The 21439-nt window shown below is 33.6% G+C and overlaps 1 long non-coding RNA gene across 1 annotated transcript; it reads left to right on the top strand.

Moving 5' to 3' along the window:
• The first annotated feature begins 11092 nt into the window (after window positions 1-11092).
• Window positions 11093-15393, top strand: LOC149568151 (uncharacterized). Its single transcript, XR_016361658.1, has 10 exons — window positions 11093-11689; window positions 11827-13483; window positions 13680-13736; window positions 13827-13895; window positions 13995-14270; window positions 14363-14459; window positions 14570-14686; window positions 14820-14864; window positions 14962-15066; window positions 15173-15393. It is a non-coding gene; the product is annotated as an uncharacterized LOC149568151 (long non-coding RNA).
• Window positions 15394-21439: the final 6046 nt, after the last annotated feature.

A 21439-nucleotide genomic window follows, 5' to 3' on the forward strand; every position in this document is an offset into this window, starting at 1 on the left:
CATGCAATCTACTTTCAGTTAAAAGTTTTAATGGATAAAGGATAAAGTGTAATACTTCCGATTCACCGCCCCCCCCCCCCCCCCCCCCCCCCCCATTAGAAACATTCTTCCCATTTGAATATTCCAACAATTGGTATAAGAGCCTAGGTTCTCACAAGGAGAACCCTAATAGCTTGGAGAAAAAGGATAGAAGATGGAGGTCTTCAAACTTGGAAAGATAATAGAAAATCAAGTGATTGATGTTCAACTCGCTCTACACAAATTGGAGGAAGCCAAAGAAGAATTACAAAAATCTTTGAAAAGAAGGAATGATATAGCCATAGCTGAAAATGATATAAACTACAAGGAGATTGATACCAAAAAAGTGTTTTCCAATGGTGATACTAAAGAGTTTGATGCAGCAATAGAAAAATTGATGGAAAAGAATAGATCTCAAGCATAAGAAATCATAACATTGAAGATTGAACAAGAATCACAAGCCATAATGCTTTGTGAAGTGACTAAATAAAAGAAAGGGGCTATTGAAGAAAAAGCCATGATAGAAGATGACAAGAGAAATCTTACAAATAGATTGGAGGAAAAGACAATTGAGTTTGAAAGAATCTCAAACATGCAGCTAGAAACCTTAAGCCAGATGATGAATGCACATCATGAGCTGAATATGAAGGATATTGAGATCTCTACACTGAAGATGCAAAATGAACAATTGTAGAATGACTTGAGAAGAGAAAAGGAAATTTCAGAGAGTTTCAACAAACCCAATGAAGCCATCAAGTACTTTGAGCAGTTACTAAAATTCCCAAGGTCCAACAATGACACTCAAGGATTAGGATATACTAGCACTGAAGAAGGAGAGTCATCCAAGATTGCAGAAGAAAGGAACAACAAAGGTAAGAACACCAAACCTACCTATCATTTCTGTGGTAAGAAAGGACACACTTCTAATGTGTGTAGGAGCAATAATTCCCATCAGCATGATAACTCTAAGAGTGCAAACTATTGTCATAAGTGCAAGAAGCAAGGACATCAAGCACATGAATGCAGAACTAGGATTATCAAGACACCAAGATTTGAAGGTCACTGCTACAATTGCAAGAAGTATGGACATAGAGCCTTTGAATGCAGATCAAAGCCCATGTGGACATCAAATCAACCAACAAATACTAAAGGCAATGGAAATCACTACTATTGGGATTACAACACTAGGTATAGCTATCATTACTGTCAGGAATATGGACATGTTCCTGAAAATTGCATAAGGACACATTTTAGAGGAAACTACAGCAGATGGTTCAATCAAACCACATGTTTCAGTTGCTTGAAGACTGGTCATTCAGTAGGAATTGCACAACAAGGTCTAAGGCACCAAGTTCTGAGTTCAACAAAGGGAAGGCAAAGGTAGGTGTTGAACACATCAGAGGAGAGATGAATAAGACATGGAAGAAGAAAAATGAGTGCAACACATCAAGTGAAGGGATCACTTCACCCAATGGGTCAAGTGATCACACTTCATCAAACTAAGCATGAATAAGATGTATGAGACTGATATACAAATTTATATCATACATCAGTCCCAAGACAAAGAAGTATTGCAAAGAAGAAATCAACATAAGCAAAGATGCCAAGTCAAAATTTGAAGTTCTTGCAAATATTGTTGAGTCGTCCTCAGATGCTGAGTAAAGCCCCAATGCATGCTGAGTTTCTAATAGCGATCGAGTTGATGGTTGATGCCGAGTTGAGAAATGTCAATTGAAGCCAAGTCATGTTAATGCTATGTTTTGAAGGGTATAAGGTCAATTTTTGATCATTTATCGCCATTCAAACAAAGAGCAAAGATGAGAAGAGCGCATGAGAGATCAAAGAATTGCATCGAAGCCATGTGCACAAATTTCAATAGCAATTCAGCATAAATTTCGTTGATCAAAGGTATTTATCAAGTGTCGAGCTATGTAGTGTTTAAGTTTTAATCTTTTAAAACCCTAGATCAGTATAATGGCTTCTAGTTCTAAGAACCCCAAGGGAAAAGAAGGTCATGAGGTTCAGCTGGTCAGTAATGAGGTTAAACAACCCGAATTTAGGCCAATTCCAAAAGTCGCCTATAGAAATGACCCTGCTAGCACATTATCCATTATTCCATCCAAAGTAGTCATTGTGCAGGATGTACGGAAGTGTTATAAATGCAAAAATTGGCGCCATAGGTGATCTTGAAATATTCCAAACCTATGACAAACTATGCGAGAACAAGATTGTGAAGGATGAATTCTAGATAGTCGAGAGAAAGGGTTTGACCAATGCCCTAGTTTACCCTATAGGATTCAAAATTGAATGGATACGAATTGTTTTAAGTAGAATTCACGATGGATGTTTTTGGCTGGAAAAAGGTCCAACAAAGATTACAAAAAGGATAGTGCATAAGGTTACGAGTTTCCCAACCCTAGATCGGACTAAGACCCTGTGCAGTGATTCCAAAGAGATCATTGAAAAGAATATAGGTGCAAAATGGAATACGAGAGGTATGACTATTGATACTATCACTGGTCCTCTTCTAGATTTTTCTGTGAGAATAATATCCCACAAATTCTACCAATCAAGTAGATTGAACAACGTACCATGCATAGCTGTTGATGTAACCTACAAACTAGTAAAGAGAGATCACACATATGATATGTCAGAACTTTTGTTGCAACAGATAAATGAAAACCTAGGAGCAATAAGGAGAACAAAAGGTGCTCAATGCAAATTCGATTAAGTTCTTATGTGTATATTCTTTTATATTATGGAAGAGTTTCCTTCTATAGGAAAGGTAAATTGGAATCCTAACAAAACTATAATTACACAAATTAATGAGTTTATTGATCAGATGGGTGACAACTTTGAAGCCCATATGACAAGCTATTTTGAGGATTTCAAGAAATCCATGAAGCAAAGGGTAAGAATACCAGTTTCCTTAGTGGAAAGACATATCAATGACATGTGCTTTTTGGCACATATGATGTTGTTAAATCCAAAGTTGTAATAGGGTTAAAGGCTGCCTTCATAATGAAGAAGAAAGATAAATTGGTGAAGAAAATAAAGAAGAAATTTGGTGAAGGAATTGAGGTTGAAGAAGAAGAAGAAGAAGAAGATGATGATGATGATGTTGAGGATGAACAAGGGCAAGGCCCAATGGAATTGACTCTAGGCCTAGGAGAAGATAAGGAGGAAGGTGTCAAGGAAGAAGAATTCGAGGAAGCACCAACCCAAGTTGAGCCAAAGAAAAGAAAGGCAACAATACAACCTCCAACCCAACCCAAAGAAAAGAAGGGTGCTAAGCCAACTCAAGCCAAGCCACAGATACAAGTCACAAGGCCTACCACAAGGGCATCTTCACAAAAGGCCAAGGAACAAATCAAAGAGAAGAAGAAGGCCACTGAACAAACTGGTGAAGAGTAGAGGAAAAGAAGAAAATATGTAGCACAACTAGATTCTGATGAGGAGGAGAGAACAAAGTCAGAAGATATCAGCCAATTTAAAGTGGTAAGTCATCCTCCCAAATCAGCCATAGATAGATTTTGTGAAAATATTAAGAATGTAGATTTTACTGATTTGAAAAGCATTGATTTCAACGAGCTAAGTAAAGAAGAGCAAAACAAAATAGAGGAATTAGTATATGCCATAATGGTTGAATTCAAGTATATGCCTCTAAAGCTAGACAATACCATGCCTAGAGAATTATATGAGATAATTGAAAACAAATGGCATTATTGTTTGAAAATTGAAAAGTAGATAAGAGAATCTACCTTAGCACAGGTGATGCCTGACCTAACAAGAGGTCAAATAACAAAGGCTAATAAGAAATATAGTGGCAATTTCACACCAAAGTATAGAGCCTTTAGTATCTTACAAAACAAGATTGAAGATGTTGTCAGTACGTCAACAAAAATATGGAAGTTGATATATGGTTTGACTACTGTCAAGGATGGAGAAGAAGATCCCCTTGAGGGACATAACACTGATCAAGAAGATAAGGTAGAGCCTAGTGAAAAAGAGAAGATAGAAGAAAAGGTTACAAAAAAGGGAGAAGAAGAGAAGAAGGAAGAAGAAAAGAAAGATGAAGAGGAGAAAAAAAAAGGTGAGGAGGAGGAGACACAAAAACAAGATGAAACGACAATAGTTGAGTAGGAACAGTAACAAGACCAGAGTGTGCAAGACACACAATTGCCACCTTCTAGCCCTCCTCATGTAACCATCACACCTGCAAACACTATAACTGTAAAGGATATTCCTGATACTTCTGCTTAGAACATCAATCCTTTAACTTCAGAGGATCTCAAAAGAATCCTTGACCAATCCACATTACAAGGAAAATAATGTAAAGATCCAATATTGGTCAATGTGAATGAATTACAAAAGGTAGTAGCAGACATAGTTAGAGATAAGGTGAATCCACAAGAACCACCTTCCATCATCTCTACAGCTACTACTGGTCAACTTCAAATGTAAATAGTTGTTTCCTTAGGAATAGTTGACACCATAGTGCATAAGTCAAGTGCAATAGGAGACAAAGAAATGGAACAAACAGGACAGACTGTTACATCTGATCCTACAACACAAACACAAGGTGCACTTCCTCACATGTCTATAATTGAACAAGGTAGTAAATAGAAGGAGAAGGAAGCATAAAAAACCCCTAAAGAGCAGGAGGCAATACAAACATTGATAAATTTGCCTACCTCGGGAACTCCTTCAAAACAACCAAGCAATGATGTAATGCCATTGCAAATGTCAACACCAGGATCAAGTACTACAAAAGTTGCAAGGGTGCTTCACTATGGAGACTCTGAATTAGATGAGGAGATAGTCATACCTAGTTATTACTCCAAAACAATAAGCATTGATCAAATCACTAAGGTGCAGGAAGCATTAAATAGATGAAAGAAGCAAGAGATACTCAGGAAGGAATATAAACAAAAGCAAACATTACATGAGATTAAGGACATCTTTATGGATGCCTTCAGTTTGTAGTCACCAGATGAGACAAAGCATATAATGGAACAATTGTCAGATATTATTGACCATGTGACAAATGAAGACCAAGAAATTAATGTAAAACTTATGGAATAGTCTGAAAGGAAATTCCAAGGGAAAGTACAGGAGAAAATATCTAGTGAAATTGCACGTTCCCAGGTTGAATTGGCAAAGATGATTGACAAAGTGAGAAAGGTACTTGACAATATATTCTCATTGTACAAAAAGTTGTGTGACTTTTCATACTTCACACAAGAGACAAGCCAAAGAATAATGAGCCTGGAGAGATATCTGAAGATTTCAAGCATGCAACTACCAAAAGATCCAGCTCAAAGTGAGAAGCACTTTAATCAAACACTTCACACCCAGAAAGAAGTAGTTGTGTTGATAGTAAAAGAGGCCACCATCAAGGCCAAACTGATACAACTCCAATCTTCCATTACCCCACATTTGGAAGTACTCCATAAAGAACAGGGCTATGCTGAAACTGTTCTCAAGAAACATCCTAATCTTTCTACTTTAGGTGGACTTTTTCACCTTGTTGCAAAGAATTCCATCTAGCACAAGTCATTGAAAATTGCTTTGCATAATTGGGATGTAGCTCTCAAGATGATTATGGAGGTAAATAGTGCATTTTTGGCAAAATATGGTCTTAACCCTTAGTACCCTTTGACATTTGTGTCAAAAAGGGGGAGATAAATTAAAAAGGGGGATATATAATAAGAAGAAATATAATAAGGGAGATATAACAAAGGGGGAGATACATTGTATAACACAGGTATAGAGTACAGAAATAGGGCACAACTAAAGAGTATCAGATTTATTAGAATTTTGGTTACAGGAATGAATGGCACAATCAGCTCAAGTGGAGTTACAAGAATCTTAAGGTTAGATAAATAATGCTTAGTTAAGTGTTTTTGACACTCATGTCAAAGGGGGATATTATTAGTCTCAGAATGGTTTTGACATTTGAATGCCAACACACTTAACCACTTTCTACATTGAAGCTGAGTACACTATGTATGCCGAGTCAAAATTCCAACAGGTGCCGAGTGATCTTCAGGTGCTGAGCAATCTTTAGGTGCCAAGTGAAGATCAAGTGCCGAGTGACTTCAGGTTCCGAGCATGATACAAGTGCCGAGTAATATTTGGGTGCCGAGTAATATTTGGGTGCCGAGTCATAGATGATGTCGAGTAGGATAGAATCACTACAAGAGCCAAGTGAGCTAGTTTCTTATATGTGCCGAGCATCAGGAATTAGAAAGTGCCGAGTAATACAAAATGCACATACGAGTTTGAAAAGGCACAAACCTAGATGTAAACCATTTTTATGGCTGACATATGATGAATCGTGAAGGATCTAAGTGGTAAGATCGAATCTTTTGTATTTCCTATGCAATCTACATGCAACCAATAAGAAAAATGGAGAAGGCATGCAACCAATAATAAAAGTGCAAGGAATGAGCGGGAAATAAAGATTCAATATGGATCGTAGATCCATACCTAACCTTAAGTCTTCGAAAGTCTTTATAAGGAAGACGAAATCTCATTTTGAAGGAAGAAGATGAAAAAGAAATATATGGGGAAGCTATAGTGAAATTCAGAGTGAAGAGTGAAAAGACTTAGAGGAAAAGAAAAACAATTAGATATTCTGTTGATCAGAACAAAGCAAGAGATACAAACATATATCAGATCTCAAAGAATCAAGATCAGAGAGAGTAGATCAAGTGCTTGAATTCAACAATCAAGGATTGTAAGCTATCAGGTTTATTATACCTAATACTCTCTAGCAATTGTATTAGAAAGGAAATCTTATGTTGATAGGTTAGCTTAATAGCTAGGTTATAGATCCTTTGAAGAGGTGATTAAATCCTTTAACAAGGTGACACTTAATAAAAAGTGTTTGTAAATCCTTTAACTAGGTCACTATTGATACAGTGTAAAGCCTTTAACAGGGCAGACCATCAGAAGTGGTCAAAACAATTATTGTTGCAGTGATTTGTTAGGTATCATCCCCACCCCAGTTCTACCTTCTTATTCTTGGAGGGTTTTTGGGTTACCAAAATCTAGTGTTATGTGGTGTTGATGCATGTGTTTACTTCATGTTTATTTCATATGTTTACATGCATGCAATTTACTTTCAGTTAAAAGTTTTAATGGATAAAGTGTAATACTTTTGATTCACCCCCCCCCCCGCCCCCTCAAAAACATTCTTCCCATTTGAATATTCCAACAATAAGTGTTAGCAAGAATGATATCTATTGGTCAAGGGATAGGTCATCTTTTTCATTGATGTAGTTGGCTGAGTTTGTTTGTAGTTGGTTTTGTAATAGAAAGTGAGCTCCTTCACTTTATGTAATCATTTTCTCAATAATATTAAGGGTACTATCCTCTAGACAGAGATTACCAATTTTTTTGTAAAAAATTACAATTCATTTTTTCATATCAATTTTTTGTGTTCTATTTATTCAATTCCCAATTTTATGGATACCAACACCCTTTCTATTGGTTTTTAATCTATACCAAATGATGGGCCTCTAAAAGGCCATCATTTTGAGATCCTTTTTATCTTTGTTTTTAGACAATTATCTTGCAAAAATATTTATGACTCTATGGTTTTAAGCAAATCAACTTATGTTTTTATGAATATGTTATATGCATGTTAAGACGTGAATTTGAAGAATAGATAGTTTAGATATGCTATGTTTGCTTGAATCTACGAGCTTCTGTGGTATAATGAAGGGAAGTTACATGCTAATAAATGTTTCATCATCCATGCTATGTTTGGATAGATTCCTTCCTGTAGCCATAAGATTTGCAAAGAGTGATAGTTTGAACATTACACCTTTTTCTAAAATTGACAATGAAATGAAAATATGTATGTGGAAGTTGTATGCATTCAATGCTTTCTAGGTACTCGTCGTGTGTATTCAAAGTCAACACCTTAGTGCTAAGTCAAAATCGACTAGATTGTTGAACCACCATGAACGAGCAAGATATTGAATGTTTCTATTATGATAGTGCACAAATATAGCTCCCTCAACCTGCTATATTCTTGGAGGATTTAATCATGGTTATTGATATTTATGTTGCAAACTTTATGAATCTATAGTTGATCCCCATTGATGGAGTGATCATAGAGTTAGGAAGTAATTGTAGTTTCCTTTTTAAATAATGCCCGATATAGCTTTGAAAGAAGTTTTCCAAAGGAGAAAGATAGACTATATTGATTTTCATAAAAACAACATATGATCTTGTTTTTAATCAGATGTAATCTCTTACCATGAATGAATAGAATACAAAGTTCTTGAGTTTACATCTTCTGTCTTGTCTTTTCTGTTCACTCATCCAAGGGGGCCCACTTGGTAAGTGAACTACTCTATTAGAATATATTTTATTTCCTTGTTAGTTTCTTTGCAAGGTAGAATCTTGTTGTTCTTTCAACCAGTGATAACAGAATCAGTGAACTGTTCTTGCAACATAGGTGCATAGATAGATTTATTGTTTGCAACATTACTCTAAGCTCTAAATTAAGATGTTTCAGTTTCTAGCTTAAGTCTCCTTCAACATTCCCTTTATTTTAGTTGTAACAAATTAAAGAGGAATTAGAGCATATACTTTGCAGCCACCCTCTCAAGCTTATGCTCCCGAGTTGACAAAATAAAATGAAGTCAGTATGTTATTTTTAGGAAAACACATGATTATGTCTAATCATGGAGTCACTGTGAAAGGATGACCAAGGTATTAAGTTGAATGATCACCAAATACATTTAGAGAACTAGCTAAGGTTGCCAAAAAAAAAAAGTGTAGTTTTAAGCTTGCTTACACACTTCCAACATCACCTAGAACTTATCACATTTAGATGTTAGTAGATCTTACAACCTCTTTGGAAATCAGTGAAAATTATGATATTATAATCCTTATCTAATTGATCCAAAAACTTATGGAGACCTGACCTTTGTAACACATGCAAAGGCACATCCTTTCCCACATCCTTTCCTAAGAACATTCTTCTAGGTTGCAATCATTTCAATAAACCAACACCTAAGTTGTAGATTTCTCATCATTTTCCTCTTATTTCTTTGATTTTTTTGAGGACACATCTTATAAGAATAATGGATAATATGTGTAACCTTATTTTTGTAGGAAGTTGGACAAGGTGGGGGTGTACTAACTCTAGACTTATTTGTTGATCACTTCTTCATCAACCTATAGTCACTGTATTCCAGGTTTTTATTATTATTTTCCTTGTTCTGAAAATGAAATATTTTATTTAAGATTCCTTATAAGTTTAAGATAGAGCAACATATTCTAGAATTCAATTTCCCCTATTTCACTTGCCTCTGAAAACTAGTCCTCAAGTCCCTGTATCATTTTTGGTTGGGTAGTATGTAGTAGTGAGTAGATATTTGACATGCATATGAACAAGAGTAAAATAATAGTAAATAATTTTATTTTATTTTTTCATATAATTTATGTCTCTGTGTTAACAAATCAAATAGGGGATGACACAACTAGATTAGGTAAAAGGTGCTTAATGATGGATTTTGAATTGGATATGGAAGTTATAGCCATAGGAGGACTTTTTTAGGTTTGAAAATCCATGAACCCTCAAACTACTATTGTTTGAGTATCTTCAAGTTCAAACATTTGAAATTGGAATAGTTAATCTACGAAACAACTAAAACTCGATCTCCATTTTCTCCTTGAAGTGAGAAACACCATTAGATCGATAAAAAATAAGGTGTCTTCTGGTATCAATTCTGACAAGGAAAATTTAGATAATGAAGAAATCACAGAAGTTTGAACAAAATCAATTACAAAATGTGGTCTATGACATTGTGCTAAAATGGAAAAAGAATCTTTCCATCATAAGATTTAAACAAAAAGAGAGATTTCTAGCAAACAAGTAGGTGTCAAGCATCTTGCTAAACTAATGAGAACTATCATGTGTAACTGTTTAAGGATTCAAGAGATGTTGAAGATAAGACTCACAATCATTATCAACTATTATCTAGTTGTTTATTGTCCCAAAATTACCACCACAACATTTATGCATTCCATGATAGATCTAAAACATGGGGAAAAACACCTAATTTGTCCATATTTTATGTAAAACTTAATACCGCCACATTTATCAATAGAATAGTAATATGTTTGTGTTAATATTTAACTACGGGTGCTTGAACACAAAGCTATACACGCACACAAGGAAAGCCAAACAATTGCTAGAATGAATCATACCGAACTACTGAAATAAATAGTCACAACTCTAATATATGTATACTCTACACTGAATACAAACTTGCCCTATTAAACGACCTCAACTCATGACAAACAAGGAGTAATGGAAAGGCTCAATGAAAGTTATTAAATTTATGTCAATGAAAGTTGTTGATATTATAATATGGGTGAATTTGAGCGAGGTGACCAAATTTTTCTTTCAAGACCATATGTGCAGATATAACCATTAAGTACAACATGTCCAATATTTTTGTAGATATACACATTAATTATACCAAATTTTTGACTAACTTAAGATAAATGATTTACATATGTAGGCTATTCAACACCTTTGACCAGGATCTTGCATAGTCACATGGATAGACAGGTATAAGTCAATAGACCCTATAGATACAATTTTTTATTTGCATATCTTCTCTTTACCATCAACATCAACTTTAGTCATAGTATGTCTCTCATTTTATGGATTGCAGGTATCACTAGATAGGTATTTGTCTAATCTATCTTCCTCGAGTGAAGAAAATGCGGGAATAAAAAATAAAAGTGAGATATCTAGTAAGTCTAAAACATGGAAATTAACTATAGGTCAAAAGAATAGAAGAAAATTCATTTTTTTCATGTCGAGGAGAGAGGGGGGGGGGGGGGGGGGGTGGTGGGGTCATGTTCTTATGATAATGAGAGAAAAGGTGATAGGAAGGTTTCCTTAAGGTACACACATCTTTTGAAAGAATGGTTACCCAAGGAACTACCTCTAATTAACACTAATTTTTCTGTTAATGAAAGGATATATCCCATAGATCCATCTTCGTTACATGGTTTGGTTCTATTTTCCATGGATGGCATAAAGGTTTGTTACAATAAAGTTGTTGAATCTATGGAGTATGTATGACCTTGTTACAATTACAACAATTGGATGAGGATTGTGCAATAAAAAAAAAGTATGTGTAGGTATGCATTGTCACCAAATTATATACAATGCAAAGAAAATGATCAAAGTAAAAGGTTCACTATGTATATTGATGGAAGGCCAAAAGCAATAGGGAATATTGTAGGATTTATAAATAGTTCTTGACATGTGTCAACTAATAAGTGGCCAAATTGTAAATTCGAGGCATACAAGGGAAATAATGTTTTTTTATGTTCGATAAAATCAATAAGTGTAGAGGAAGAGCTTCTAATAGATTACAGTTTGAATCATGTAGATACAAAAAAATTCCCTATCATGGGACTGGTAAGTATAACATTTAAACCAATTGCCTCCAATTAATATTGACTCCAATATACAATCTATTGTTTTATTAATATTTTTTTTGGTAAGTCTATTACTTTAATTTTGTTGCTGATTGCTAAGAATTACTAATCTTTTTCATAGGGCGACATGGATAGACCACCAACCATAGGTGGGGATGCACCATCTAGTACACCTTCTTCAGTGAAGGTAAACCTTAATTATTGTAATTGGTCAAATTATATAGAAACAAATGTCGTATTATTATATTCTTTTCTTTATGGCTTTGGAGATATTTTGATGGAATTTTACTTATATTGATGTCACAACTTGATACTTATTGATAGGGAAAAGCTAAAATGACAGCAGATCAAACGTGATCTGAAACACAAGCGTCATTTCTAGATGACATCTCCCATAGTGTTGATTGTGACACCTGTGAGACTGCATAGTGAACATGGTGAGGATTGTAGTGCACAACCTTCATGTAAGTAACACTTTCTCTTTACAACATTATTGAAAATTATAGTATTATTACACTATTGAGTTTATTTAAGGCAGATTCAGTTATGACTAAGTTTTATTCCATACTTGGGTCTTTGTTTGAACTAGTTTAGGATGTGCTTGACTATGAAAGGTGAGAGTGTTATGACCATAGAGTTCCACTAAGAACTTATTTACTATTAACAGATCCATGTAACAACAAGACTACACTAGTTAAATCAATGGTAATCTACTAAATTTGACATAGGGTTTCTAGACATTGTAATATGCCTTGCACATTCTAGTTCCTCGGCAAAGTTTTGTATTTAATTAGACATTCATGGCTATTGATTCTAGCTAGTCAAATAGTTACCCATTTAATCTTTATCTAATTTTATCTCAAGACAATTATTGACTGCAAGTCAAATAGTGTCTTGGATCTCTGGCAAGAAATGCATTGTCATTGGGTAAGTCAAATCTAAGCCATTTGAAACATTTTATGATGTTATGGATATGGTTTTTGCTTCTACAGGACTCTTATAAGTTATAGCAACCTTACAATTAACGCCACAACCAATCATATTTTGGAAATAAAACTTTTGTTCACCAAAACATTGCTGAGATGCATAGCATAAAAGCGCATAATCAAAGACCCAATCATTACCTCAACATGTGAGAAGTCATTTTCAGCCCCTTGGATTGTCCCAATGAATCCAAAATGAAGTAGACATGGGATCATAAAACAACAAGATTAATTGCATATCATTCTAGGAAGCCCAAGAATAAACAATTTATTTTGTAGGAATGTGATGAACTCCCTAGAATCATCCTTCGATATATGCTTGTCATTGTTCAAACTTCCATTTAAAATATTGGTGGCAAAAGCAACATCAATAAATAATTACATGTTGGAAATACCATATCTACTATGGAAGGTAAGAAGACACCAAGAAGCAAAAATTATGAAAAAGTCATCTATCAACTTCACTTGTAATGTCCATCAATATGGTTGATCTCTCCAAAAGTACCAAACCCAAAACTAGCTCATTTAATCCAACCAATAACCTAGATATATCTAATATGAACCATAGGATATTTGAATTGTTTCAAAGCACAACTAATATTTAAGTCCTCAACGTAACTTGTGAATCCATCTTTTGACATTTAAAATTAATTGACTCAAACTCCTTGGATTCCAATATTTGCACTGAAATCTACACCATTCCTTTTCTTAAAACTCCATGCTATAAAAAAAAGCACCAGGGAATCTAGAGAATTTTGCAAACAACATGAGAGGATTATCTTAGCAATAGCCTTCCACACTTAATTTTCATCTTTAGATGCTTTTGGCCAGTATCCCATTTGATCTTTATCCATTGCAAATGAATTTGCTAACAATATTGTATTCTTTAGCTCGTAATGAAGTGTAGATTCCTCCTTCGGTTATCGCTTTAATATGGTCGAGTGCATTGTTGGCAACAAGGACCATGCAAACATCCTCGACTATGCCAAGTACAACTGGTAAAACCTTATTTTTCTATATTTTGTAATGTGCTAATCATGCATTATTTTTTTTGTTGGGTGGATTTTATACTTATGTACCTATTTTCTACACTAATAGATAGACCTTCAATTGATAGAGCAATAGAGACTAGTACTAGTAAAGCTAATCTATTTCCTAGAGCAGTCTGTGTGACTAGTACTGGTTCATTTGCAGGGACATTGTTGTTGAACAAGAAAACTATGTTTCCATTAAAATTATGAAAGCTTCCAGGTGCTTCAAAATTGTTATTATTTATAGTGTAATTATAGTTTACTTATAAATAACTCATTTTGGATTGATAATCCCATGATGTTTTTGTAGGAAAAAATGTTTTCTCTGATCATCTTTTTGATATGACATTGAGGCTATTTGGACCCACCTACTTAAAAGGTACGTAGTCTCATATCATTGCTACAATATTTTTCTTTTCTTCCATTTATTGTAGTCTATTAAAGTTATTGATCTAACAATTTTTTTATTTTTTTTAAGGTGGAATGAGCAAGGTCCCGAATTAAAAAATCAGCTCATTGCATCTTTTGAGGACACTTTTGGAAAAAACATTTTTGACATTGCCCTACTTATCAAAAGAGCATCAAAACATATAAAGAATGTGAGGGACCAATATAGAAGGGGTCTAAAGGAGAACCCAAAGTACGACCATCGTCGTATGATTCCACCGATGGAGTGAAATGAAATAATAGAAGATGCAAAAGAGAAAAGGCTACATGATAATAAAGGAAATGAACCAGAACATGGCAAAAGAAGGTATGTCATGATAGTATTAAGTAGAATGTAATCATGCACTAGTTAGTGATCTTTGTAAATATATAATCTAACATGTTTCAAACTATTCATAGACTACAAGACACATCAGTGGCTATAACAGCAAGACTAGAAAAGGTTGACCAACACAAACTTGGCTCTAGTGGCTATATGAATGTTCAGTCTCGACTTGTAAGTAGCAACAATGAAATTTCACATATTTTTTTTAATATAATGTTGTAAACAATTTTGTTTAATCAAATCATACATGCAAAATTGATGATATCAAGGAAAAAATACAGGGCACAAAATTCAATGTAGAGCTCATGGATGAAGATAAAAAAATTGCCTTGAAGGATGACTATAATGTCATGGATGCACACCTACACCAAGAATCTGGTGCACCAAATGAGACACAGGTAAATTGGCCAAATGAAAAGTAAATCAAATTGAATAGTTCAGAAATTTCTATTTTGGTGTTAGTTTTGAACATAAATTTACTACATAACAATGCGTATAACATTTTAGTCTATCCTCCATATCCTATCATAGAACCTGCAAGTGATGAAGGCCATGATGTGCATCATAGTGGTGGAGGTATTAATTTGGTATTAGAAATCAATTATGCAATTATGAATACAATTTAACATCTTCAATTGCAATTTGATGTGTAACCTTTTTTTGAATATTTTAGAGCATGTTGAACATCATGGTGAAGGATTGGAGCATGTTCCAAGTGTTTAGCATGTTGATGTGGTGACAGATCAAAATGATAATGTACATGATGTGGCATTGTCAGGTAAGAAAGATGCATGTTATGTTGTACTAGTCAATTAAATACTCGTAATAGTTAAAAAAAGAAAAAGAGTATGCCAATTTAACCCATTTTCTTGTTCTTGCAATAGCGCCCCCTTTAGTGCAATAGCCTCTTGCTCCTCAAAATAGGATGAGGCATCATAATTTGACATTACGTATGCCACAAGAGGAGGAGAATGAGGCAGATATTGATGCTCCTATCAATCTTTACCTTAAGAGAGCTAACAAAAAGAAGAAATGATTTTTTTTTAAAAATGCTCTTTGATAAACTTTGTTGAATAATGAAAGAACGTTGTTTTAAGTAATTATCTATGAATGTTGCATATTAATATTGTTTTTTATTTCATGTTAATGAATATTGTTATGTGTTAATGAAGTCTTGATTAGTATTGTGTATTAATGAATTTTATATCATATTAATGAATGTTAGGTGATTGTATTAATTGAATGTTATAGTTCATCAATGGATGAATGAATGAATGAATGGAGTATGTAATTAGATGATAATGAGGAATTCAGATTGATGTTAGGGGGAGGGGGGGTGAGGCTAGATGAGCTTCCACCTTCACATGGTTGGCCTTGTTAAGTAGAGAAATTAAAGTATCCTCAAAATCAAGTGAAGCTCAAATTAACATATCAAGGATATCTTCCTAACCAACTAATAGTTTCTTTTCTTTGAGATAGAGTTCCATGTCCATTCCTTTATCAATCACTACCATTTTAGGCTCCTTAATTTCCTACTCTATTCTTTCATTTTCTTCAAAACCATTACCAAAGTAGGAATTTATTCTTGATCATCTTTAGCTTAGTTACCAAGAAATATAATTTTGATCCCGATACCTTTGTTTCCTTCAACTACTGTCTATTGTATTCATTAGGTTTTCATCCCTCACCCACATTTTTTCAAACTTGAAAGGACATCATTTTGGGAGTGAATCCTCAGTGATATTCAACTGAACTGCAGAGTGGTTTGAACTAGAATGAGGAAGGATATGGGTCGAGACAATGTAAGAACCTAATGGAGATAACACTATGATTCTTTCACAGAATAACTATCCTTTGAACCTGAATATGGACAATGATCATGTGCTATACTTCAAAAGGTGTTGTAGCAATAAAAATGGCCTACTACATTTTTACAATGAAGAATAACAATTTCAAAATCTTCTTTTCATCTGCATGTAGTTACCTCTCCACTTTTACCCTGTCTAATCTTAATTCTTAAGGCCAAGATCATCAGATTAGTCTCCTAAAAAGAAACTCAAAGTCCAAGTAACTCTTTCATTTACCCCCTAAAATTCAATTTTTGTTTCTATCAAATATTCTTGAATGGATTAATCTAGTTACACAATTTTTTAAAAAAAATTAGTGCTCATTCATCATGATTTCTGTTACCTATCATAAACACACCATTGACATGATTTTAAAATTTCCAAGGGTATCAAGACAACTAACCTAGGTTGTGCTTGTATCCAAGATAGTAGATCCTTGAAACACAAATAATTAAGAAGATTACAAGAGTTGGTAGTACAAATAGTAGAAGTTTGAGGGATTATATTGGCAATAGGAGAACATGACACAATGTTTTCAATGAAAAGCACATTAGTGCCACCTTTTTCTTAGTTTTGTAATTCATTTCATGTTCACAAAATATATTTTGGATTCTATATGAGCAAAACATATTGCATCATTGGCACCAAAAACTATTTTGGTTGTTTACATTTACTAAAGTCTTCAATGGTACTGAATTATGACACAAATATGTCAAAAATTCATATATGTAGAGAGATATTTTTTCTATTATTCTTTGACATATAAACTAATATTTCAATTTCTACCATTGGTAGACCATAGTATATAATTCTTTCCATTATGGTCTCACTTATAGGTTGTAGTAGCTGCAAGAATTCTCTTTTTATATTTAGAAGTGCTAAAATATTGTGGCATTCTTACATATGACAAGAGAAGCATCATTGAGAACATAAATAACCAACTTAAAATCATAATATTACACTGGGACAATCAGTTATCAGAATAATAAGTTATCACAGAATTTGTCTTTCCAATTGCATTCAAAAAATGACCTTTCGAAGGTTGGTCTGTGAAGAAAAGGGCTATTATCTTTTGACCCATTTAGTTGGAATGTTGAATGAAATTACAATTTTTCATTATGGTTAGATTATGTACGTGGTTGTGAATGCAACAATTATTCATCCAAAATACTATGTGACTAGTTAATATGTATGTTATTTTCTGATTAGATTGTGTTGCTCTCTTTTCATGAATGTGCCAGATCCTTTCCCTACTAATCTGAATGAGTGTTTTTATGTATTTAATTTTAGATCATTTTCTTATTAACTTGTATGTTGTTTTTGAAATTTGGATTAGATTGTGTAAGTATTCTTGTATCAATATTTTTAGATGACCCCTCTTATGTTAATATGCTTAAGGCTTGTAAATAAGATTGTGGAAGTATTTTTCTATCAACATTTCATATCACTCCCCTACATTAATCTGTATGTTGTTTCTAGATTAGATTGTGTGAGTGTTTTTTCATTTTTTGTGTCAATATTTTGAATCACTCTTCCCATATTAATTTGTATATTGCTTATAAGTACCTAAATATTTTTATATCAACATTTCATAATAGTCTCTTATACTAATATCTATACTACGTATGACATCATTATTTTACGTTTAACATGTCAAATCATTCTCCCAAACATTCAATTTTACAAAAAATGAAGAGGAAACAATGTCAAGACATCCATGTGACCATAGATGTGTTTAACTTTAGCCACACAATACATCAATTAATAGGATTGCAAAAGTAGATTAAGAAGAATCAAAAGCAACCAACAGCTAATAGGTTCGACATCTCAAGGATGATTAATTTTTTTTTTTTAAAAATTACAATTTGTACTTGTTTTAATATGACACTGTTTATTGTAATCATCTTTATGATATTTTGATATAATAGAAATATTTCATTTGTCAATTCAATAATTTGTATTGAATATTATAAATTCTACTAATTTAACATTTGTAATGTTGCTATTTTAGTTCTTAATAGTTTTATACATCTTTGATAGCTAACATATTTGAAGTACATATGTTTAGTATATAATATATTCAACAACTAACATTTTAAATACATATGTTTAGTATATAGTAAATTCAACAACCCATAAACTTATTCATTCTGTTCGCAAAATGTAAATTTTGTTTTATTTCTAAGGGATTTTTATTTTTATTAAACTTCATTATTAGAATGTAATGATCTGGGGATAAAAATGAGTGAAAATTGAAATGTCCCCAATGCTCTAAGAATCAACGTCATTACAAAGTGTTCATAATTTTGACTCCAACATAACGTGAATAGGCAAAATTGGAGTTCAGATGCCAAGGTTATGACCGATCAAAGTTTCATCAAACTAGAAACAAAGGTCATAAAAAGGTGAAAACATAATCGCCTCAAAAGTGGTCAACAATTGATTTCAAATAAAAGAGCTCACCAAAAGCTTTTCAACGGTGTTTGTTTCATTGAAAACGAAGATTAGATGTGAAAGTTATGACAATTTGAAGTTCAGGTAAAAGTGTGGATTCTGATGACATCATCATGACATCTTAAAATCTTAAAGAGGGGGAAAAAATTCAAAATCAAATTAAAGAAATTAGATAATGGGAGTTGAACTCCCAACCATTGCCCTCCTAAAAGTAAGGCCAAACAATGGGCTATTTATAACATACTCAATATTAGAGGAAGAGTTGTTATGTATCCATAACAAATCCACCCAACCTTATTTAAATAAGGGTATTTGTTAAAAAAAAATCCTTAATTTTGGTGTGAGATCATAATAAGAAAATGGTAAAGGGGTAAATTCAAATATATGTAATCAAAATGGGGGATTATGTTGGGTAATTGTTTTAGCCCATTTTTGGCTAAATTTAATGTATAAAAGGAGGCATTAGTCCTTTGAAAAACCATCCAGGTGATGAGAAGGAGATTATGAACTTGAAGGTTTGTTGATTATTCCTGCACATTGGAGAATAATGTTTCGATTGTACCTGAAGGGAAAATCTTGTAAACACTTGTAATTGATTTGTTTGGAGCTAATCGGATCGGTCCCTCTATTGGAGCAGGACCTAGAGACATAGTCTGACTCGTAGACAAACTCCGTTATCACTTGTATTTTGTCTTCTATCTCTCTTCTCTCTTTCTTTTAGTCATTACCTTATTAAGCTTTGTTCATTTAAGCATTTAATTTATGTTAATTCACTAAATAAAGCTTTGAATTAACTTTATGTAATTGTCTTAAGCATTCCTCTGCAATCATCTTAGATCTTAATCTGATCAAATTTGGTATCAGAGCTCTTGTATGACTAGTATTGTAGATTTGAATGCTAACAAGATTCGAGATCGAGAAAGGTGAAGGAAAGATCAAGGAATACAATCCTAAGACCTGAAAACAAAGGACTAAACCATCATCACAAATGTTAGACGAAGGTGGTGGACAATTTTTTCAAGATATGAGTATCCAAAAGACTCTTCAAAATTTGCAAACAATGGTAGAAGTTTTGGTATAGGAAAGAGAAGAAAAGATGTGAAGATGTGCAACTCAGAAGGACAAAGGAAAAAGGAAAGGAGATGATCATGATCCTCCAAACACACCTCCCTCTCCTCCTTCTTCTCCCTCTTCTCCTTCTTCCCCCTCTTCTCCTTTTTCTACCCATTCTGAGTCTTCTAATATTTTTAAGGGTGGACATGAGCCTCAAATCAAGTTGGATGTAAAGTTTGACTTGCCAAAGTATTGTGGAGAGTTAAATGTCGAGAAATTAGATGATTGGATTAAACAAGTAGAAGTCTATTGTAGAGTTCAAAACCTTGTAGATGATGTTGATAGAATTCAATTAACCACTCTTCGATTAGGTGGTGTAGCTCTAACCTGGTGGGAGAGTAGGATTTGGGATGAAACTTCACAACATGGTAGGTTCAAATTGTCTTGGTCAATTTTTTTTAGTGTTTTAAAGAAGCAATTCTACCCCCTAGGCCATATGCAATAGTTAATGATGAACTGACAACATTTTAGGCAAGGGAAAGGTCAAACTATCTAGGAGTACACCCATGAATTTCGTAAAAAGGCTATTTCATTAAATGTTCCATTGTACACCTAGGATACTTTACTTAAGTACATAGGTAGTCTTCATTCTTACCTTAGACATTCTATTTTGGTTTTGAATCCATGTAACTTGGATGAAGTAAGTGTACAAGCAACACACTTAGAGTCAAGAGGTAAGGGTATTTTCATTGATAAGGTTGAAAAGAAGCCATCTAAGTTTGAAGGTAAATTGAAAGACTAAGGGAAGGGAAAAAATAACTACAGTAAAGAAAGAGGATGAAAAACCCACATGCTCACATTGAAAGAAAGAAGGGCATGATGATTCTAAGTGTTAGACGCTACACCCAACAAAAAGGCCAAAGTGGTATGGTGGAGACAAAGGAAAACAAAAGACTGTTGTTGTAATTTAACAAGATCTTGGATCTGACTCCGAAGATGAGACAAAGATTGTTGCTATTTGAATCCAAGGTAAAGGAAATGGTATATCTCTTTCTCCAGCTACAAGTTCTTCAAATATAAGTGCAAGTAAAAGTAAAGAATCTTCTCCTAAGAATGATAAGCAAAGGAATGAATTATTTCATATTTAGGTTGTTATCAAACATACTAAGGTTGATACTTTGTTTGATATGGGTTCTCAAGTTAATTTGATATATGAAGAAGTTAAAAAGCTTAACTTGACTACAACACCTCATCCAAAACCATATCCTCTTGAATGGGTTTGCAATGATGGACATTTACAAGTAACTAAGCAATGTAAATTAAGATTTTCTATCACTGCAAACTTTGTAGATGAGGTAGAAGTTGATGTAGTCCCTTTAGATATCTATGATCTTGTGCTTGGGAGTCCATACCTATGTGATTGACAAGCTATCTTTTACATGGGGGAGAACAAATATCATCTTTTCAAAGATAAGGTTGAATACATTATACGAGCACATAAGATAAAGACTAATCTTGCATTAGTTAATGCTAGTCAGATGAAAAGGTTAGTCAATTATAGTAAGAACTTTGTATTAATGCTTGTAAAAGCCAAAGAAGATGAAACATCTGAGGCATTCAAGGGGTGTGATCCTAATCATAAATTTGAAATGGTCAAGATTATTTCTGCTTATGATGACTTGTTTCAAGAATCGAAAGGGTTACCTCCTAAGAGAGAGATTCCACATGAAATTCAGTTACAACAAGATGTGCCACTTCCTAGTATCAACATGTATCATTTATCAATTTTGTAGATTG

This window comes from Cupressus sempervirens, chromosome 3 (assembly GCF_028749045.1).
Source record: "Cupressus sempervirens isolate cs-2001-9-10 chromosome 3, ASM2874904v1, whole genome shotgun sequence".
Classification (NCBI taxonomy): Eukaryota; Viridiplantae; Streptophyta; class Pinopsida; order Cupressales; family Cupressaceae; genus Cupressus; species Cupressus sempervirens.